Source organism: Bombina bombina, chromosome 4 (assembly GCF_027579735.1).
Source record: "Bombina bombina isolate aBomBom1 chromosome 4, aBomBom1.pri, whole genome shotgun sequence".
Taxonomy (NCBI): domain Eukaryota; kingdom Metazoa; phylum Chordata; class Amphibia; order Anura; family Bombinatoridae; genus Bombina; species Bombina bombina.
The window spans coordinates 320,364,477-320,388,959 of NC_069502.1; the positions used below are offsets into that span (position 1 = coordinate 320,364,477).

The 24,483-nt window shown below is 37.5% G+C and overlaps 1 protein-coding gene across 2 annotated transcripts in view; it reads right to left on the reverse strand.

Annotated features, from left to right (window-relative positions):
- The window catches only part of LOC128656245 (cysteinyl leukotriene receptor 2), a 107,004-nt gene extending 83,702 nt beyond the window's left edge, over positions 1-23,302 (reverse strand). The window contains exons 1-2 of one of the 2 annotated variants that reach the window (XM_053710045.1): positions 23,115-23,302; positions 22-84 (exon numbers count right to left, since the gene is read on the reverse strand). The gene's annotated coding sequence lies outside the window, so the exon portion shown is untranslated. The remainder of the gene's footprint in view (positions 1-21; positions 85-23,114) is intronic. The other variant, XM_053710046.1, reaches the window with a different exon arrangement.
- Between the last annotated feature and the right edge of the window lie 1,181 nt (positions 23,303-24,483).

Sequence of the window (24,483 nt, forward strand, 5' to 3'; positions counted from 1 at the left end):
CACCAGGAAAAAAAAACTTACTTGTGTAATGTGCCCTCTAGTGGAGAAAATATTTATGCGTCTTTAGTTTCCAATTTTGAAAACCTGTTTCAAATGCATATGAAAATTATTTCACACTAGCTGAGTAACATAAATATGTTAAAATTACATGAATTATTATTTTCTATCCAATGCATAGTACAGTTTATCAAAAGGCAAATTTACAATATTTTCATGCCATGCTATAGAAACTGAAACATATTATAAGTGGAGAAAGCATTTTATTACAGGTACAAAACCCTTTATCCAAACTGTTTGTGACCGGAAAATGGTTTGGATTCCAGAATAATTTATATTTTGGAATATTTACATATTTGCATAATTTAGGCAATGTGTACATGTCATAATGCAGCTTTAAAGGACTAGTCAACACAGTAGATTTGCATAATCAACAAATGCAAGATAACAAGACAATGCAATAGCACTTAGTCTGAACTTCACATGAGTAGTAGATTTTTTTTCTGACAATTTTAAAAATTATGTCTTTTTCCACTCCCCCTGTACCATGTGAAAGCCATCAGCCAATCACAAATGCATACACGTACCATGTGACAGCCATCAGCCATAGTCTAGTAAACCAAAGATGAAGGCATAGAAAATTGTGACTGTACTGTTGGGGGAATTGGTCATTTTTAATAATTTTCTTTTTGCTTAAATATTTTGGAATTCTGGATTAGGAGATGTGTACCTATATTATAATTACATTTCAAGTACATTTTATGCAATTATTGTTTAATTGCTATGCAAATGTATTAAAGGGATATGAAACCTAATTTTTTTCTTTCATGATTCAGATAGAGCATGCAATTTTAAACAATTTTCTAATATATTTCAATTATCAATTTTTCTTTATACTCTTGGTATCTTTTGTTAAAAAGCAGGGGCGTATGCTTAGGAGATGACTCACTTCTTGAGCAATATACAGCAGCAGTTTTGCAAGAATGTTTTCCATTTGCACGATCACAAGACGGCAGCACTTTTTCCTGTCATGTAGTGCTACAAATGCTACCTAGGTATCTCTTCAACACAGAATGTCATGGAAACAAAGCACATTTGACATTTGTAAAATGGTATGCTCTGTCTGAATCACACAAATATATGATTGGTCTTCATATCCCTTTAAGATATGACATTAGATATATATGACAGATAACACATTTCCAAGCAACAATGACCGTTTTCACCACAGAGAATGCTTTTGCTAGCTGTTTATGGCTTGCGTTTACAGTTTCACAAACTTCCTGTTTTGTTATCTTAAGAGCATATTTCACAAGGTTTCACTGGCCTGTATATCAACAGTGTTTAAGAAAACAACAAATATTCACTTCAAAAGGGAGTAAAAGTATGAATTTATATTCTGAAGTTAAAATAAGTTAATGGTTTCTAAACATTTGGACTGGATTGATCTCTTCAGTCTGGGTGTGTTAACACTTGAAAGCCAAGACCCATTTTGGGAGTGGTAGGGTCTCTGTTGGGACACAGATAGTTGCAAATTATGTGGCAATCACAAAAACACCACATATTTATGAGTAATTTCTCATTTTAAGTGGAGTATTTTGACATTTTGCATTGATGTTTATTTTTTTAAAGATTGCACTCTACTTTTTTCTAGAAGAGGAAAATCCATACATAAAGGGACAGTAAATGTAAAAAATAATGTTACATAATGCTGCACATGGTGCAGAATTATGTAACAATATCTTAGCGACAGCATTAAAAATCAAAAGATTTGATAGATTTTAGCCCTCAAAGTTGCACTTACCTGGTCTCCTCTCCAGGCTCTTCTGATCTTCTGTTTCAAAAGTGGTTGGCAGGAGCACCATCTAATCACAGCGCACCCAACTGCGCTATTGAGCTGAATGTAGTGTGCTCCCACTCTGGTCTGGTAGCGGGAGAGAGCTACATTTTGTTCAATAGCGGCTAAAATCTATCGAATCTTTTGATTTTTAAAGCTGTTGCTAAGATAATGTTACATAATTCTGCACTATGTGCAGAATTATGTAACATTATTTTTTACATTTACTGTTCCTTTAATATCAAATTCATGAAAAATGAATCCCTGATTTAGGGAGCATTAAGGGGGTTGGGGGGGAGTGGGGGGGACCACTATGCCATACTACAGCACGGCAGTGAGTGGGAAAGAAGGAGGAGGGGGAAGGAAAGGGATGTGGGAGGGGTCTGGAAAGGGATCTGGGAGGGGCTATGCTAATGAGGGGGGCAGCTACACTATAGAATTATTTTTTTTCAATGACAATAAGATGGTGGCAAATAGGTAGAGGGGGGAGGTTAGAGAGCTGTTTGGGGGGCCTCAGGAAGGTTTGGTGGTAAGGGGGATCCTACACTGCAAAAAATATATAATTAAAAAAAAAAAAAAAAAAAAAAACTTATTTTTATTCTGGCAGACTTTCTTCCAGTACTTAAGATGGTGGTGACCCTAGGGGGGTTGAGGAAGGGAAGAGAGCTATTTGAGAGGGGTCAGGGAAGGATCAGGGGGTGGGATGTGTCAGGTGGGAGACTGATCTCTACACTAAAGCTAAAATTAACCCTACAATATACCTAATTAACCCCTTCACTGCTGGGCATAATGCAAGTGTGGTGCGCAAAGGCATTTAGCGGCCTTCTAATTACCAAAAAGCAATGCCAAAGCCATATATGTCTGCTATTTGTGAACTAGAACTAGAGAAGCATTTACAACCATTTGTGCCATAATTGCACAAGCTGTTTGTAAATAATTTCAGCGAAAGTTTGTGAAAAAGTTAACAATTTTTTTTATTTGATTGCATTTGTCGGTGAAATGGTGAAATGAAATATACCAAAATGGGCCTAGATCAATACTTTGGGTTGTCTACTAAAACAATATATATATATGTAAAGGGTTATTCAGGGATTCTTGACAGATATCAGTGTTACAATGCAACTATCGCTAATTTTGAAAAAAAAAAAATGTTATGGAAACAGCAAAGTGCTACTTGTACTTTTTTCCCTTATAACCTGCAAAAAAAGCAAAGAACATGTCAACATTGGTTATTTCAAAACTCAGGACAAAATTTAGAAACTATTTAGCATGGGTGTTTTTTGGTGGTTGTAGATGTGTTACAGATTTTGGGGGTCAAAGTTAGAAAAAGTGTTTTTCAATTTTTTTTTATCATATTTTATAAAAAAAACCCCATAGGCCTAGATTTAGAGTTTGGCGGTAGCCGTGAAAACCAGCGTTAGAGGCTCCTAACGCTGGTTTTAGGCTACCGCCGGTATTTGGAGTCAGTCAGGAAAGGGTCTAACGCTCACTTTTCAGCCGCAACTTTTCCATACCGCAGATCCCCTTACGTCAATTGCGTATCCTATCTTTTCAATGGGAACTTTCTAACTCCGGTATTTAGAGTCGTGGCTGAAGTGAGCGTTAGAATTCTAACGACAAAACTCCAGCCGCAGAAAAAAGTCAGTAGTTAAGAGCTTTCTGGGCTAACGCTGGTTCATAAAGCTCAAACTACTGTGCTCTAAAGTACACTAACACCCATAAACTACCTATGTACCCCTAAACCGAGCCCCCCCCCACATCGCCGACACTCGATTAAATTTTTTTAACCCCTAATCTGCCGACCACCACCTACATTATCCTTATGTACCCCTAATCTGCTGCCCCTAACACCGCCGACCCCTATATTATATTTATTAACCCCTAATCTGCCCCCCACAACGTCGCCGCCAGCTACCTACACTTATTAACCCCTAATCTGCCTAGCGGATCTTACGCTACTATAATAAAGTTATTAACCCCTATTCCGCCTCACTCCCGCCTCAATAACCCTATAATAAATAGAATTAACCCCTAATCTGCCCTCCCTAACATTGCCGACACCTAACTTCAAGTATTAACCCCTAATCTGCCGATCGGAGCTCACTGCTACTCTAATAAATTTTTTAACCCCTAAAGCTAATTTTAAACCTAACCCTAACACCCCCCTAAGTTAAATATAATTTTATTCTAACAAAATAAATTAACTTTTATTAAATAAATTATTCCTATTTAAAGCTAAATACTTAAGTGTAAAATAAACCCTAATATAGCTACAACATAAATTATAATTATATTATAGCTATTTTAGGATTAATATTTATTTTACAGGCAACTTTGTATTTATTTTAACCAGGTACAATAGCTATTAAATAGTTAAGAACTATTTAATAGCTAAAATAGTTAAAATAATTACAAAATTACCTGTAAAATAAATCCTAACCTAAGTTACAATTAAACCTAACACTACACTATCAATAAATTAATTAAATAAAATACCTACAATGATCTACAATTAAACCTAACACTACACTATCAATAAATTAATTAAATACAATACCTACAATTATCTACAATTAAACCTAACACTACACTATCAATAAATTATTTAAATAAAATATCTACAAATAACTACAATGAAATAAACTAACTAAAGTACAAAAAATAAAAAAGAACTAAGTTACAAAAAATAAAAAAATATTTACAAACATTAGAAAAATATTACAACAATTTTAAACTAATTACACCTACTCTAAGCCCCCTAATAAAATAACAAAGCCCCCCCAAATAAAAAATGCCCTACCCTATTCTAAATTAAAAAAGTTCAAAGCTCTTTTACCTTACCAGCACTGAACAGGGCCCTTTGCGGGGCATGCCCCAAGAAATTCAGCTCTTTTGCCTGTAAAAAAAAACATACAATACCCCCCCCAACATTACAACCCACCACCCACATACCCCTAATCTAACCCAAAGGAACCGTCATTCGTCGTCTAGTCATCGGTTGAAGAGGATGTTCTGCGTCGGCTTGGAAGAAGATGGTTCCGCTCCGCTCCAGAAGAAAGAAGATTGAAGATGCGGCTTGATAGAAGACTTCATCCAGATGATGGACTTCCGACTTCAGCCCGAGGATGGATTTCTTCAGTCGCCGCTTGGATCCAGACTTCAGCCCGAGGATGGACGTCACTCTTCAGCCCCTCGCTTGGGCTTGGATCAAGACTTCCGAGGACGGATCGGTGAACCTGGCAGGGTGAAGATAAGGTAGGAAGATCTTCAGGGGCTTAGTGTTAGGTTTATTTAAGGGGGGTTTGGGTTAGATTAGGGGTATGTGGGTGGTGGGTTGTAATGTTGGGGGGGGGTATTGTATGTTTTTTTTTACAGGCAAAAGAGCTGAATTCTTTGGGGCATGCCCCGCAAAGGGCCCTGTTCAGGGCTGGTAAGGTAAAAGAGCTTTGAACTTTTGTAATTTAGAATAGGGTAGGGCATTTTTTTATTTTGGGGGGCTTTGTTATTTTATTAGGGGGCTTAGAGTAGGTGTAATTAGTTTAAAATTGTTGTAATATTTTTCTAATGTTTGTAAATATTTTTTTATTTTTTGTACTTTAATTAGTTTATTTCATTGTATTTATTTGTAGATATTGTATTTAAATAATTTATTGATAGTGTAGTGTTAGGTTTAATTGTAGGTAATTGTTGGTATTTTATTTAATTAATTTATTGATAGTGTAGTGCTAGGTTTAATTGTAACTTAGGTTAGGATTTATTTTACAGGTAATTTTGTAATTATTTTAACTATTTTAGCTATTAAATAGTTCTTAACTATTTAATAGCTATTGTACCTGGTTAAAATAAATACAAAGTTACCTGTAAAATAAATATAAATCCTAAAATAGCTATAATATAATTATAATTTATATTGTAGCTATATTAGGATTTATTTTACAGGTAAGTATTTAGCTTTAAATAGGAATACTTTATTTAATAAGAGTTAGATTTAAATTATATTTAACTTAGGGGGGTGTTAGTGTTAGGGTTAGACTTATCTTTAGGGGTTAATAAATTTATTAGAATAGCGGTGAGCTCCAGTCGGCAGATTAGGGGTTAATGTTTGAAGTTAGGTGTCGGCGATGTTAGGGAGGGCAGATTAGGGGTTAATACTATTTATTATAGGGTTATTGAGGCGAGAGTGAGGCGGATTAGGGGTTAATAACTTTATTATAATAGCGGTGCGGTCCGCTCGGCAGATTAGGGGTTAATAAGTGTAGGCAGGTGGAGGCGACGTTGTGGGGGGCAGATTAGGGGTTAATAAATATAATATAGGGGTCGGCGGTGTTAGGGGCAGCAGATTAGGGGTACATAGGGATAATGTAAGTAGCGGCGGTTTACGGAGCGGCAGATTAGGGGTTAAAAATAATATGCAGAGGTCAGCGATAGTGGGGGCGGCAGAATAGGGGTTAATAAGTGTAAGGTTAAGGGTGTTTAGACTCGGGGTACATGTTAGGGTGTTAGGTGCAGACGTAGGAAGTGTTTCCCCATAGACAACAATGGGGCTGCGTTAGGAGCTGAACGCGGCTTTTTTGCAGGTGTTAGGTTTTTTTTTCAGCTCAAACAGCCCCATTGTTTTCTATGGGGGAATCGTGCACGAACACGTTTTTGAGGCTGGCCGCGTCCGTAAGCAACTCTGGTATCAAGAGTTGAAGTTGCGTTAAATATGCTCTACGCTCCTTTTTTGGAGCCTAACGCAGCCATTCTGTGGACTCTCAATACCAGAGTTATTTAAAAGGTGCGGCCAGAAAAAAGCCAGCGTTAGCTACGCGGGTCGTTACCGACAAAACTCTAAATCTAGCCGATAGTAATTTATATGATATGATGAAAATAATGTTATCTTTAGAAATTCCATTTAATGGCGAGAAAAATGGTATATAATATGTGTGGGAACAGTAAATAAGTAAGAGGAAAATTACAGCTAAACACAAACACTGAAGAAATGTAAAAACAGCACCTGGTCCTTAACGGTAAGAAAATTGAAAAATGGTCTGGCCACTAAGGGGTTAAAGAGAAGGGTAAGATAAATAGACCTTGGGGCTGATTTATCAAGCCCCATATTGGCCGCAATGCAGCTTTTTCCGAGCGACCCTTTAGGCTTGCCGGAAACAGGAGTTAAGAAGCAGCGGATTTAAGACCGCCGCTCCTTAACTTGTCCGCCACCTTTGAGGCGGCGGACAGCAATCAGCCCGAGCGCATACGACTTGGTTGATTGAAACCGCTGCTATCGGCCCATTGGACGCAAATGTGCAGGGGCTGCATTGCATGTGAAATGCTATTGAAATGCTTGTGCAATAATATATGCCAACAGCATAATAATATATGCCGACAGCGTATGCTGTCGGCATTTATCCATGTGCGGCGGACATTGATAATTCGGCCCCCTTGTGTCTTAGATAGCACAAGCATTTTGTTTACAGTAGCCATACCTATGATAATTTTTTGCTAGAAAGGAATCATTACATTTTTGTGTATATCTACTTGTAACATATCTCAGCCTAATGTCACTATCCCTTTAAGACTTCCTTCTCTGACATTCACATTCAGCTTGCTTGCCTGCCTGATTAATCATTCATGCACCTGATTACCTCAGCCTCTTTTTAAGCCTTCTCAGGTCTAATATGCTGGGCATTAACATTGAAGTTGTGATCCTGAACAACAGAGGTCTGTGACTGTTTCCTGCATGAATTTTACCAACTATTTCAACCTACAGCATTTTCTATTACCAATGCTTAAAATCATCAAATCGCAAGTATCCAAATAATTCCATTTCTGTTTCCTGGACACTGCTTCTTAACAAACTCTGAACTTTATTATAAATCAAGCATACTTTTGGTTACCATCACTCTCTAATTACAACAGAATCTTACTCAGAACTTTATAACTATTTCTCTGCTACAAGTTGTCATTGCTGAAATATCCTGCTGCTATTCAGAACTCTGCATCTTTATGTTCAGTTAAAAGCTTTCATGTGATTCTCCAATATATGTTCAAACAGTAATTGATGCCTTAAACTTAACTTTCACCTGTGCTGCTCTGCTAATTACTGACATACAGCTCTTTATAATATTATGTACTGTGAACCTGCAACAAACCAAGTTTGCATATATATGCACAAACAGTAATTAATGCCTAAACTTGCAGCTTGTCTAAATACCTGTGCAGCTGTGCTTAACTCTGACATACAGCTTTATATAATATTATGTACTGTGAACCTGCAACAAACCTTAGTTTGCATCTAAGTGTCAATCTTCTACCAGTTTACTCTGAAGTCTGAACATTCCACATTGCTATATTTTTCTCTCATTTGAATCCTGCAGCTACTTCTATTAACTAACTATAAGTCACAGTGAAGTCAGAATATATTGTATACAAATGTTGCACTCTCCATTTCTTCTACAATAACTTCTAGCAAATATGAATCACAGAATATCATCTATCCACGTCCAGGATACTTTTCCCCGGGTCAGGGGTCGGTGTCTTCAAATCCCTACCACTGCCCCGAGGGTCTGTTTCCTGAGCGCATGTACACCAGATCATGACACTACTTGTAGTTGTAGCTCTGTTTGTTTTAACATCATCAGAGTTTGGGTTTTCCTTCTGAACTTTATTTGCTCTAAATTATACGTTATATTAACCCCTTAATCCAAAAAGACGTATATATACATCAAATGATACTTTGCCCTTCGTACCGCATAATTATGCCCAGTGGGGGGTGAGGGAGATCTCCCCACAACTCATTGGGTTATATCAAGCAATTTCCTTAAATCCCAGAGTTCCTTTTTAACTACTCAATTAACTTTCAGTGCTCAAGATGCTGCTCAGTAAGTAACCAGGGGCATGTGTGAATAGATATTGTAGATTTGTTTGCATATCCTAAAATGTTTAGCACACCTGAATACGATCTCCATATTTATAAAAAAAAACAGCAAAAATACGTGCACCAAGTACGGGGCGATGAGCATAGGATTGTTGTTAACTAACAGTCATCGATCTCGCGTCTATTCGGCTTTTTACTAACTTAATACCCTGTCACTAAATGCTGCCACTATACTAAAATGTTTAACCCCTATCCCGCCACTCCCCGACACCGCCGCAACCTAAATAAAGTTATTAACCCCTATCCCGCCGCTCCCGGACCCCGCCGCCACTAAATAAACGTATTGACCCCTAAACCTCTGACCTCCCACATCACTACCACTAGCTAAACCTATTAACCCCTAAACAGCCAGCCCCCCACATTGCTATAAACTAAATTAAGATATTAACCCCTAAACCTAACAACCCGCTAACTTTAAATTAAAATTACAACATCCCTATCTTCAAAAAAAAATTAAAATTGCCTGTAGAATTAAAATAAACTATATTAAACTATTAATTAACCTACCCTAACTATTATACTACAATTAAATTAAACTACCAATTAAATTAACTAAATTACATATTAAAAAACCCTAACCCTACTAAAATTATTTAAATATGCAATTTAACCTTATTAAAAATTACTAAATTACAAAAAAATAATCACTAAGTTACAAAAATTTAAAAAACACTAAATTACGAAAAAAAAAAACACATTATCAAAAATAAAAAAGAATTACTCCTAATCTAATAGTCCTATCAAAATAAAAAAAGCCCCCCCCAAAAAAACCCTAGCCTACAATAAACTACCAATGGCCCTTAAAAGGGCCTTTTGTGGGGCATTGCCCCAAAGAAATCAGCTCTTTTATCTGTAAAAAAAAATACAAACACCTTCCAACAGTAAAACCCACCACCCAACTAACCAACCCCCCCAAATAAAAAACCTAACACTAATCCTCCGACGATGCACTTACAGTTCTTGAAGTCCCGCTTGAAGGATCCATCCAGCAGGCAGAAAGTCTTCATCCGGACGGCCTCTTCCATCTTCTTCCAGCTGGCCTGGAGTGGGTCCATCCTGAAGACATCCGGCGCGGAGCTCCTCTTTATACGATCGCCACCGTAAACTGGAACTTCAATGCAAGTGACATCATCCGGATGTCTTCAGGATGGACCTGCTCCGAATGGATGAAGATAGATGAAGATAGATATTTGCTGTCTGGATGAAAACTTCTTGCCGTCTGGATGAAGACTTCGCCGGCTGGATGAAGATGGAAGAGGCAGCCAGGATGAAGACTTCTTGCTGGCTGAATGGATCCTTCAAGAGGGACTTCAAGAACTGTAAGTGGATCATCGGGGGTTAGTGTTAGGTTTATTCAAGGGTTTTTTGGGTGGGTTTTATTTTTAGATTAGGGTCTGGGCAGTAAAAGAGCTAAATGCCCTTTTCAGGGCAATGCCCATACAAATGCCCTTTTCAGGGCAATGCCCATACAAATGCCCTTTTCAGGGCAATGGGGAGCTTAGGTTATTTTAGATAGGTTTTTTTGTTTGGGTGGTGGGTTTTACTGTTGGGAGGTGTTTGTATTTTTTTTACAGGTAAAAGAGCTGATTTTGCCCCACAAAAGGCCCTTTTAAGGGCCATTGGTAGTTTATTATAGGCTACGGGTTTTTTTATTTTTTTGGGGGGGCTTTTTTATTTTGATAGGGCTTTTAGATTAGGTGTAATTCTTTTTTATTTTTGATAATGTGTTGGTTTTTTTTTCGTAATTTTGTGTTTTTTATTTTTTGAAATTTAATCATTTTTAATGAGGTTAAATAGTATATTTAAAAAATTTGAGTAGGGTTAGGTTTTTTAATATGTAATTTAGTTAATTTAATTGGTAGTTTAATTTAATTGTAGTATAATAGTTAGGGTAGGTTTATTAATAGTTTAATATAGTTTATTTTAATTCTACAGTTAAGTTTAAATTTATTTGAAGATAGGGATGTTGTAATTTTGATTTAAAGTTAGCGGGTTGTTAGGTTTAGGGGTTAATAGCTTAATTTAGTTTATGGCGATGTGGGGGGCTGGCGGTTTAGGGGTTAATAGGTTTAGTTAGTGATAGTGATGTGGGAGGCCAGAGGTTTAGGGGTTAATACATTTATTTAGTGGCGGCGGGATAGGGGTTAATAACTTTATTTAGGTTGTGGCGATGTCGGGAGCGGCGGAATAGGGGTTATTAACATTATGTAGGTGGCGGCGATGTCAGGGGCGGCAGATTAGGGGTGTTTAGACTCGGGGCTTATGTTAGGGTGTTAGGTGTAAACGTTACTTGTTTTCAACCATATAAATCAATGGGATAATTGGCAGCATCGAACATAAGCTTTCGATGCTTTCAGACTCCCGTTGATTTCTATGGCATCCGTAACCTCCAGGGTGGCGGATAGAAAACCAGGTACACTGGGCCAGAATAGCCGCGAGCGTACCTGTTAGAAATTTGATAACTGGCAAAAAGTGTCAGATAGAACCGAATGTGTATTCAGAACCTCTGTAATGACGTAAGCATCGTTCTGCGTCGGATTGAGACCTGCGGATCGTATGTTACATCACAAATTTCAACTTTTGCCGGTCTGTAGGCTTTCATAACTAGGTCAGATCAATCTCGCAACAATTACGCTGCAAAATTCCGGCATATTTGAGGTTGACGGCTTGATAAATATCCCCCTTAGAATTCTTCAACACAGAGAAGGAAGCAAATTTTGATAATAGAAGTTGGAACCTTTTTTTTTTTAAATGGTAGAATCTGTATGAATCACTAAAGAACATTTTTGGGTTTCATATCTCTTTAATAGAAGCATTTGTGTAAAATATTCACTTATCGGAGTGATTACCAGCACTTATTACATGGACACTTCTCTTTACACAACAGTCTATGGCAGCTTGTTGAACAAACAAAACTCATTCATTTTCAAATGTGAAAATATTGTATAGCAGCTCAGGTGATTTTTGGCTTAAAGGAACAGTCTAGTAAACTTTCGTGATTCAGATAGGGTATGCAATGCTAAACAACTTTTCAATTTACTTTTATTATCAGTTTTGCTTTGTTCTCTTGTTATTCTTTGTTGAAAGCTAAACCTAGGTAGGCTCATATGCTAATTGCTTAGCCCTTGAAGGCTGCCTCTTATCTGAATGCATTTTGACAGTTTTTCACAACTAGAGGGTATCAGTTCACGTGTGCTATAGATAACATTGTGCTCACGCACATGGAGATACCTAGAAGTCAGCACTGACTGGCTAAAATGTAAGTCTGTCAAAAGAACTGAAATAAGGGGGCAGTTTGCAGAGGCTTAGATACATGGTAATTACAGAGATAATAAGTGTATTAATATAACTGTTTTGTTTATGCAAAACTGGGGAATGGGTAAAAAATGGGTTTAACTATCTCTTAAAAAAAAAAATAAAAAATTCTGGTGTAGACTGTCCCTTTAATTTTCAAAATTAAATCTGATCAATGACTTTCATTTCAAATTAAATCTGATCAATGACTTTCATGGTGTTTTTGTTGGGTTTTCAAAATCCTTATAAAAAGCCAGTAGCAAACCATTGTATTATGAAATTCTACCCCATATAAGACTATGCTAACTTAATACTTTGATATATAGGGGTAGATTTATTAAGAGGCAAGCGGACATTATTCGCTACAGCATACGCTGTCAGAATTTAACATTGCACAAGTATTTCTGGTGAAATGCTTGTGCAATGTCGCCCCCTGCTCACTGGCAGCCAAACGGCCACTATCTGGGGCTGTCAATCATCCCGATTTTATCGGATTGGGATGATTTCAGTCCACCACCTAAAAGATGGCAGAGAAGTTATGCTTCATAACTTTCCGTTTCAGGTGGACCAGAAACGATGGGGCTCAGAGCAGGTTTTTTTTTTTTTTTTTACCTTATAACCAAATAATAATGAAGGTTGAGAGAATGAGAGGAAGATATAGAAAGTGTGAGAGGGTGATGAAAAAGAGAAGTGAATCTGAGGATAGCATTTGCATACAAACGAGGGTGAGGGAGTGAGAAACAACCAGAAGGAGACGTTTTATATTTGTTGAGAGGGCAGTGAGGAAAGAAAAAAAATTAATATTTAAAAAAATAGAAAGAAAAATACAAGATAAACAAGAAAACTGCCAACAAAACAAAAAGAGTTTTACAAGTAGTGTAGATTAAGGAACAGATAAGACATAACTTATGCAAATCCAAAGTCATTAGTGCTCCACAATCTTCTTGACACGCAGAGAGAACCAAACTAAAAATAAAAGGGACTTTCAGTCATTAGTATAAAATAGAAAAGTTCCTTTATTTGTCTGCAGTGTTCGCAGTGCTGAGCGCCTCAGGCAGCCCACGGCAGAACGCTATTTTGAAGTGAGGTGATCTTAGCCAATAGCGTGCTAGCTATTCGGCATAATGCCAGCTGGCCAGCATGACTGTTGGCTATGAGAAGTTTCACAAACGCTAGGATTTACTATCACTTTAAGTATAATCTTGGTTTTGAAACAAAGGTAGCTAACAAGATGGGTGGTAACTCTCTTGTCAACTATATTATATAGACCAGGAGTGCTCAATAGGTAGATAGGGATCTACCAGTAGATCCAGAAGGCGCTGCTGGTAGATTGTGGCCGATGTGATCAAAATGATGTGGTCAAGTTACGCGATATTAACACTGGGGCATGAGTAGAGTATGGTTGCTAGGGATACCGCTTTATCTACCACAGTATGTGAAGGGGCAGGTCATTAAACAGTCTGATGGTCGGACACGAAATGTGCTACAGGATTGGATCTTGAAGGACATCAATTTTAACCAATCAATGTAGATGATTTTTGAACAACAACACAGTTGGCCTATCAAAAGCATGTTTGAGTGAGTACTCTCCCAATGGATAAGGCGGTATAGTATAGTTAGCAGGATACGCGTCAATAGAAACAGTAAAGGCGGAGACTGCTGTGCTATGCTAAAGGAATACATCTGACTGACGGCTGGCAAATGAACCTGTTGACCCGGTTAGAAATGGTCTGCATGGCACGCTATTGAAATTTATTTGTGTAAGCCTCCCTGGGTCATATCAGGCCAAGCCTGCATCACAAAGTAAATGGGGTCAGTGGCAGTAATTTGAATGCAGTGTTTTGTAACATGGCACAAGGGGTTGCTCCTGTTAACCCGAATTAAAGTCAGTGCTACTTTTGCCGTCAGTATTAATCTGTTGTATCTTTATGCTTTGCACATCCATGTGTTGCTAAATCATGCAACCTTAAAGGGATATGAAACAGACATTTTTTTTCATAATTCAGATATAGAACATGCATTTTTAAACAACTTTCTAATTTACTCCTATTATCAAATTTTCTTCATTCTCTCAATATCTTTATTTGAAAAATCAGGAATGTAATCTTAGGAGCCGGCCCATTTTTAGTGCGTAGATCTTGTTGAGCTGGTCATTTGAAAAGTAGACTCCAACACAAAAAAGTGTGGGCACCCCTGATATAGACCATATTTTTGTAGAATATTTATCTATACCTATATAGCTATATGAGTAGATAGATAGATGATAGATTGATAGCAAGACAGACAGAAGGATAGATAGATGATAGACAGACAGATATTCTATATACAAATATATATATATGTGTATATGTATATATATATATATATATATATATATATGTATATATATATATATATATATATATCTATCAAAATAAGAATACAATTTTCTTCAAGGTGAAGAACATAGGTATTCAAAGTATTTAAATCAAAACACATGAAAAAATATTGAAAAAAAATTGAAATGTAATTTTATATTTCAAAGCTTATGACTATAGGACTCAAAATTATATATATACAGGGAGTGCAGAATTATTAGGCAAGTTGTATTTTTGAGGATTAATTTTATTACTGAACAACAACCATGTTCTCAATGAACCCAAAAAACTCATTAATATCAAAGCTGAATAGTTTTGGAAGTAGTTTTTAGTTTGTTTTTAGTTATAGCTATTTTAGGGGGATATCTGTGTGTGCAGGTGACTATTACTGTGCATAATTATTAGGCAACTTAACAAAAAACAAATATATACCCATTTCAATTATTTATTTTTACCAGTGAAACCAATATAACATCTCAACATTCACAAATATACATTTCTGACATTCAAAAACAAAACAAAAACAAATCAGTGACCAATATAGCCACCTTTCTTTGCAAGGACACTCAAAAGCCTGCCATCCATGGATTCTGTCAGTGTTTTGATCTGTTCACCATCAACATTGCGTGCAGCAGCAACCACAGCCTCCCAGACACTGTTCAGAGAGGTGTACTGTTTTCCCTCCTTGTAAATCTCACATTTGATGATGGACCACAGGTTCTCAATGGGGTTCAGATCAGGTGAACAAGGAGGCCATGTCATTAGATTTTCTTCTTTTATGCCCTTTCTTGCCAGCCACGCTGTGGAGTACTTGGACGTGTGTGATGGAGCATTGTCCTGCATGAAAATCATGTTTTTCTTGAAGGATGCAGACTTCTTCCTGTACCACTGCTTGAAGAAGGTGTCTTCCAGAAACTGGCAGTAGGACTGGGAGTTGAGCTTGACTCCATCCTCAACCCGAAAAGGCCCCAAAAGCTCATCTTTGATGATACCAGCCCAAACCAGTACTCCACCTCCACCTTGCTGGCGTCTGAGTCGGACTGGAGCTCTCTGCTCTTTACCAATCCAGCCACGGGCTCATCCATCTGGCCCATCAAGACTCACTCTCATTTCATCAGTCCATAAAACCTTAGAAAAATCAGTCTTGAGATATTTCTTGGCCCAGTCTTGACGTTTCAGCTTGTGTGTCTTGTTCAGTGGTGGTCGTCTTTCAGCCTTTCTTACCTTGGCCATGTCTCTGAGTATTGCACACCTTGTGCTTTTGGGCACTCCAGTGATGTTGCAGCTCTGAAATATGGCCAAACTGGTGGCAAGTGGCATCTTGGCAGTTGCACGCTTGACTTTTCTCAGTTCATGGGCAGTTATTTTGCGCCTTGGTTTTTCCACACGCTTCTTGCGACCCTGTTGACTATTTTGAATGAAACGCTTGATTGTTCGATGATCACGCTTCAGAAGCTTTGCAATTTTAAGAGTGCTGCATCCCTCTGCAAGATATCTCACTATTTTTGACTTTTCTGAGCCTGTCAAGTCCTTCTTTTGACCCATTTTGCCAAAGGAAAGGAAGTTGCCTAATAATTATGCACACCTGATATAGGGTGTTGATGTCATTAGACCACACCCCTTCTCATTACAGAGATGCACATCACCTAATATGCTTAATTGGTAGTAGGCTTTCGAGCCTATACAGCTTGGAGTAAGACAACATGCATAAAGAGGATGATGTGGTCAAAATACTAATTTGCCTAATAATTCCGCACTCCCTGTATGTCATATTTCAATGTGTTTATATGTATATATGTGTGCACATTTTATTTATATATATATATATATATATATATATATAAACCAGAGTATTACAGTATGCAATGATACCTTTGTTATTGGACTAACTTAGGGCCAGATTACAAGTGGCAAGCTAGCTGTTGTGCGTGATCGCAAAGGGGATTAATGCAGTTCTTTGTGCACATCGGAAGTAGCATGTGTATTACAGGTTGAAAGTACATTGTACAGTACAGTTACACTCACATTAACACTGTCTAATAAAAAATAAAATAAATAAAAAAGTCAATAAAAATGAAAAGTTATAAGGGCTCAAAGATATGAGTTCTCAGATGTTAGAAAAAAAGGGCTGCAAAGGGCTTTAACATATAGATACATACATATACAGGTCTAAATATGTTTTTGTATATATATGTGTGAATTTTAACAATAAACGATGGCTTGCACTCACTGGTCTTTTGCAAAAAACATGCCTTTAATGTAAAGTTTCAGGGACCGTATCCCCTTCCTCAGACGGTCCCCGAAACATTACATTAAAGGCACGTTTTTTGCAAAAGACCAGTGAGTGCAAGCCATTGTTTATTGTTATTTGTTTCCTGTTTGCATCCTGGCAAGTTGACTTGAAGTGAGAGTGCTCTCCATTTGCTAAACTGTGTGTATATATATATATATATATATATATATATATATATATATATATATATATATATATATATATACAGTGGATATAAAAAGTCTACACATCCCTGTTAAAATATCAGGTTTCTTTGATGTGAAAAAATGAGACAAAGATAAATCATTTCAGAACTTTTTCCACCTTTAATGTGACCTATAAACTGTACAACTCAATTGAAAAACAAACTGAAATCTTTTAGGTAAAGGGAAATACAAATAAAAAACTAAAATATTATGGTTGCATAAGTGTGCACACCCTTAAACTAATACTTTATTGAAGCACCTTTTGATTTTATTACAGCACTCAGTCTTTTTGGGTATGAGTTTTTCAGCATGGCACATCTTGACTTGGCAAGATTTGCCCACTCTTCTTTGCAAAAACACTCTAAATTTGTCAGAATGCGAGGGCATCTCCTGTGCACAGCCCTCTTCAGATAACCCCACAGATTTTGAATTGGATTCAGGTCTGGGCTCTGGCTGGGCCATCCCAAAACTTTAATCTTCTTCTGGTGAAGCCATTCCTTTGTTGATTTGGATGTATACTTTGGGTCGTTGTCATGCTGAAAGATGAAGTTCCTCTTCATGTTCAGCTTTCTAGCAGAAGCCTGAAGGTTTTGTGCCAATATTGTCTGGTATTTGGAACTGTTCATTATTCCCTCTACCTTGACTAAGGCCCCAGCTCCAGCTGAAGAAAAACAGCCCCAAAGCATGATGCTGACACCACCATGCTTCACTGTGGGTATGGTGATTTTTGGCGATATGCAGTGTTGTTTTTGCGCCAAACATATCTTTTGGAATTATAGCCAAAAAGTTCAACTTTGGTTTCATCAGACCAGAACACCTTTTCTCACATGCTTTTGGGAAACTTCAGATGTGTTTTTGCAAAATTTAGCCGGGCTTGGATGTTTTTTTTTTTTTTAAGAAAAGGCTTCCGTCTTGCCACTCTACCCCATAGCCCAGACAAATGAAGAATACGGGCGATTGTTGTTGCATGTACCACACAGCCAGTGCTTGCCAGATATTCGTGCAGCTCCTTTAATGTTGCTGTAGAGCTCTTGGCAGCCTCCCAGACCAGTTTTCTTCTCAACTTTTAATCAATTTTGGAGGGACATCCAGTTCTTGGTAATGTCACTGTTGCACCATATTATCTTCACTTGATGATGACTGTCTTCACTGTGTTCCATGGTATATCTAATGCATTGGAAATTCTTTTGTACCCTTCTCCTGACTGATACCTTTTAACAATGAGATCCCTCTGATGCTTTAGAAGCTCTCTGCGGACCATGGCTTTTGCTGTAGGATGCGACTAACAAAATATCAGGAAAGACCTACTAAAACAGCGTGTGTGTGTGCAGATATATTTATATGTGTATTTACAGACATATAAGCACATGTTTAACTATGCATTTACTGTAAATATTCCACATTCCAATATTCTTCACATCGGGGAATGTGTTGTAAGTATTTCTAAATACATATTCCTGTATAAATCTATATATAATGATGTATATGTATATCTATATATATCATCTATCTATCTATCTATCTATCATCTATCTATATATATATATATATATATATATATATATATATATATATATAATATATGTGTGTGTGTGTAAATATGAATTTAAGAATACATAGAACATATTCTGCTATGTGAAGAACATTGGAATGTGAAATATTAATATTTCAGAACGGATTAGCACACTTGCGAAAATGCGATAGGGTTTGCACGACTTGTTGGGTGTATTTTTTTTTTTTACTTTAGTGCTCCAGTGAAGTCTATGGGGGAATATGTTAATGTGTTCGCAATATTCTAAGTTTGGCTTTTCGTGTGCATCAGGTTAGCGCTTGTGGAAAAATGTTTTACTTTCAATAAACATAATAAGCTCACTACCCGACGCACACAAAAATCTTACTTCAAGCGGAGTTAGCGCGAGAGTGGGAGTGATAAATAGTGCTCCACTCATAATCTATCTCATAATATTTAAAAGACGAGCTTTCAAGAGATTTACTTCTTTTTTCAAGTTTGAAGCAGTATTGTGTGTAAATCTCTCAAAAGTTTGTCTTTTAAATATTAGGTCTGTGACACACTGCAAGCGATGCAGCACACAGCGTGATGATACAGCTTTGTGCGCTTAGTGTGTCCTGCCTTTTCATCTCTGTGCGCTCAACTGCATCAGGTCACGTAGCTGAGCGCTCAAAGTTGAAATATTTGAACTTCAAAAGCGATGCGACGCAGCGCAAAGCAGCTGCTTTGTCTCGTGCCGCATCGCTTTCAGTGTGTCACAGCTTTTCTGTCAGTCCAATAAAAAAGGTTATTATTGCATACTGGACTTACATAATGGACTTACACAGCTAATCCAATCTTGTATGTATATATGTATATATACACACACACACACATATTCAAGCCGGATGAAGCATTGATTGTTAGTGGTGTAACGCACGTAGCTGTTTGGAGTGCCGGCGGAGTTGTCCGCTTCTCACCTTTGTTGGAATAAACAATCCTTTTGAAGATGTTTCACAGTGCTGCTGTCTTTCAATATTGACTCTATGGGGCCAATTTATCATTGTCTGACAGGCATCGCTGTAGCATATCATGTCCGTCCGACAGGCATCGCTGAATGCCGACAGCATACACTGTTAGCATTTAACATTGCACAAGCAGTTCTGGTGAACTGATTGTGCAATGCCGCCCCCTGCAGGCTGCTAGCAGGGGGTGTCAATCAACACGATTGCATTGGATCGGGCGGATTGCAGAACGCAGCCTCAGAGGACCAGTTATGACTGGTGTTTACGGCGAGCCTAAAGGCTCGCACAGAAACAGAGCCATCAGGAGCCATTCGGCCCTTGATAAATCGGCCCCTATAATTACACTGGACAATAATACCATATTGAGATTGGATGTATGGCCCTTTCCCTTCATGTAGGAACCAAATTACAATAACTTTTTGCTGTCTGTGGACATGAACTTTACACAGTGCTATACTGAAATGCTGTGTGTATGAGCCCATTTATCTACTAAGGGGCATAAATTGTCACAGTGTTGCAATTTCAATGATTGGAGTCAGTTTTGCAACAACCGTTGTTACAACCTGTGGTTTTAATGTTGCTGTACATAATCGTTTTGACAACTGTGTCATTTTCCGTTTAGCTTACCTGCTAAAGAGTTCGAATTATAAGTAAATAACCTGGTGCTGGAAAATAGTGGTCTGTTTCTTCTTTTTCTAACATTCATTATTTTACCACTACCGTGCACTGTATGGAGTGTACGCTGCAATACAAAAGGTAAGTACCATATACTTTTGTGGTGCTGATAAAATAACTTCCATATATATATTTGTTTTGTGAAACATTTTTTTTCACCCTTACCTTTACTTCTGGTCTCAGATCGTGCTAATTGTTCTAGAGTTATTTAGGAGTTTGCTCAAGCGTAACCCAAAACTTTCAACTTGTAATACCAGCACTATTTAGCACAGTCTCCATAACCTTTGAAAGTAATGGATGTGCTAGAGCAATGTCAGCCGCACTAAATCTTCACTGATAACTTTGATTAAGCATGGGCTTATGATATCAAGTTGCGTGCTAATATTACCTGCTGTCCATTGATACTACGTATAACGCGCTAGCATTAGCGCGCCACTTGTAATCTGGATCATACTATTTTTAACAAGCATGAACAAATGCTGCAAACCTCCATTTCAAATGTGGTGGTCACCAGGCTTCCATGAGATGTGGATATGGATTTTATATACACAATCAATAAACTTGGCAAGTAAAATACATAGGGCTAGATTACAAGTGGAGTGCTAATTTATTGCACAGCAGCAAACGTGCAAAATTGCCCGTTTGCAGGTGTGCGATAATTAACCAGCCATTACAAGTGGCTGGTTATTGCTACCACAATCTCGCAGTAGCAATTAACTCTTATAATATTAACCAGAGATCAGATCTCTGGTTAATTTAATAAATGTGTCCTAAATGCCCCACAACTAAAGTGTAGTGTGTTTTATAAAAAAACTTGTAGCATTTTTATTTTTTAATAAAAGAACTACACTAGGCAGCATTTTAAGGGGTAAAGTTGGCGGGAGTTGGGTGTATAGGAACTGAAAAGTGTCTTTACATTGCTGTCTAGGGGAAGTGGGTGTAAATAAATATTTATATGCTTATATGCATACATAGTTATGTGTTTGTATATGTATATACACATATAAACACATAAATATATATGTATATAATCATATACACATATATATATTTAATATTGCTTTCATTGCTGCGCTAATTATCCAATTTGCTGCGCTTAGGTTCTCTGACGGCATCAGAACGAGGCTCCCATTGGAGCTTATGGAAGTGATATTTAGCACTCCACTTGTAATTTGGCCTATAATAAATGATAAGAACACAATTTTGCCTTCTTTACTTATCAAAATAATGACAACAAGATAAGATATTTCACAAGGGCATTAGAGTCCTTGTCAATTCCACATGCTGAGACTGAGGGGCCGATTTAACAAGGTGCGGACATGATCAGCTGTAGTGGAGCATTTCCGCCGCACATACGCTGTCGTCATTTATCATTGCACAAGCATTTCTAGTGAAATGCTTGTGCAATACCGCCCCCTGCAGATTAGCAATCAACCCAATCGCCTCAGAGGTCTTAAAGGGACACACAAGTCAAAACTAAACTTCATGATACAAATAGAGCATGCAATTTTAAACAACTTTCCAATTTACTTCCATTAATAAAATGTGCACATTCTTTTAATATTTACACTTTTTGAGCCTCCAGCTCTTACTGAGCATGTGCAAGAATTCACATAATATACGTATATGCATTTGTGATTGGATGATGGCTGTCACTTGATACAGGGGGAGTGGAAATAGACATAACTTTGTAATTTATTTTTAAAAATCTACTACTCATTTGAAGTTCTATTGCATTGTCTTCTTATCATGCATTTGTTGATTATGCAAATCTACTGTATTGACTGGTCGTTTAAGACTGCTGCTTCTTAACTCCTGTTTCCGGGGGGGGGGGGGGGGGCATGGAAACAGATCGGTTTGCAGGGTCACTTGCAAACAGATGCATAAGGCTCAATACGGGGGTTGATGATAATTCGGCCCCTGAGTGTAAGTGGAAAATTACAAGTACATCTATTGAACGCCCTGGAACACCTATGGCCATCCCGTGGATAAACCTTTTCTTGTATGCCACACTTAATCATAGGAGGACTCCTATAATTAAGTGCCAAGTACAGACACTAAATATGTAAGGAAGTTCTCTCCTGCAGCCTTTCTTGTACCATGTATTTCATGTTTTTATCTTTGGATAAATAAAGATATATATTTTTTAATTTTTACACTCTGCATTGTGCAGCCACTTTTTTCCTTTTTAATGCATTACTGAGACTACGGGGCTGATTTAACAATGTCTGACAGACATGATAGGTTGTAGCGTATCATGTCCGCCAGACACCGCTGAATGCCCACAGCATACGCTGTCAGCATTTAACATTGCACAAGCAGTTCTGGTGAACTGCTTGTGCAATGCCACCCCCTGCAGATTCGAGGCCAATCGTCCACTAGCAGGGGGTGTCAATCAACCCAATCGTATTCGATCAGGCGGATTGATGTCCGCAGCCTCAGAGGCGGTGGACGAGTTAAGGAGCTGCTTCTTAACTGCTGTTTCCGGCGAGCCTAAAGGCTCATGCAGAAACAAGGGTATTTGGCCCCATTTGGGCCATGATAAATCGGCCCCCTAGTTTTTCACATCTGGTGAACCAATAACAAGAGGCATTCTTGTAGCCAACAATCACCAGCTAGCTCCCATTTGTGCACTGCTGATTTTGAGCCTACCTAGGTATGTTTTTCAACAAATACCAGGAGAACAAAGCAAATTTGATAATAGTAGTACATTTAAAAAGTCTGAATAGTGAAAATTTATTTAATGCTGCTTTAATTTCTCCAGGGGTGAGCTGTGAGTGTTGTTGAAATGCACAGTATAAATTCAGAAAAGGGTGACTCCGGCTGAGCAGAATCCATACCCAAAAAACAAAGATAAGAAGATGTATTATTTGTCCTTATAGGAGAGCTGACTTGCCTGCTTTTTAAAATAAAAATTCCATGCATACAAGTTGCACCAAAATTAAAAAGGCTTGAGAAAAGAAAGCTTGCATGCAAAATACATATTCTACAATAGTGGCTTTATATAGCAGCCATCTGATTATTACATTATCTAGGAACTCACCTCAGACAGCACTTCCTTCAGGGTCTTAGAGATTGTGTTGCTCCATTTACTGAGTGTGTATCAGGTATAACATTAACTAGTAGTTCTGATATCCAACTCCAAAGATGAACTTAAAATCACAAATAGTTGGTGACTCTCTGTAATTCCTAAAGATAAAGTCCATCAGTCTTTCTGCAGTACAAACAATAGCTGAAGCACAAACCCAAAATAAAAATAGGAACACAGAAGTCTAAAATGTATAACAGTTTACAGAAGCTAAAGAGGAAGTTCAGACTATTGACGCTTGTTTGTCCCAGTCACCTAAAATAACAGGAAAGAAAAAAAAGCACGCATGTATTTTTGTTAATTAACTTACTTTATTTAAGGATGTAAACATAGTTAAGTGAACATCAGATAAAGCTCTAGATTACAAGTGGTGCTCTAACTTTAGACACAAGTGGTATAGCTTTTTTTTGCTTTTTGTGAGCAACAAAAATAGCGCTCATTCTATGAGCTGAAAGTTAACGTTGAGTTAGTGTGACTTTAGAGCTCACGTAAAGGGTAAGGGAAAATCTGCATTAATCACAATGATAATTACATGTAAAAGTACAGTTACACTAATATAAACACTGTCTGATAAAAATGAGTTATTTATTTAGGAATAAATAGAACACATTCTTCTATGTTAAGAGCATTGCATTTGGAAATATTCATATTTGATGTTGGGTTTAGCGCTCTTGAATCAACAAGGTCAGGTTAGCGCACGAGCATGGTGTTAGGTTATTTTTTTTGCAGTTTTTGCACTCAATTGAAGTCTATGGGGGATATTTATCAAAGCCTCAACTTTGCTGCATTCGCCGGCGACAATACGCTCGCCTAACATCGCGGCCGCGGACCTTAATACGATCTCCATATTTATAAAATGGCAAAAAAACATGCACCAAGTACAGGGCGATGAGCATCGGACTGTTGTTAACTAACAGTCATCAATCTCGCGTCTATTCGGCTTTTTACCAACTTTATTTATACCCTGTCACTAAACGTCGCCACTATACTAAAATATTTAACCCTATCCCACCGCTCCCGGCCCCCGCCGCAACCTAAATAAAGTTATTAACCCCTATCTGGCCGCTCCCGGACCCCGCCGCAACCTAAATAATTGTATTAACCCTAAACCTTTGGCCTCCCACATCACTACCACTAACTAAACCTTAAGGTTTAGAGGTTTTAATATGTAATTTAGTTAATTTAATTGGTATTTTAATTTAATTGTAGTATAATAGTTAGGGTAGGTTAATTAATAGTTTAAAAATAGTTTATTTTAATTCTACAGGTAAGTTTAAATTTATTTTAAGATAGGGGTGTTGTAATTTCAACTTAAAGTTAGCGG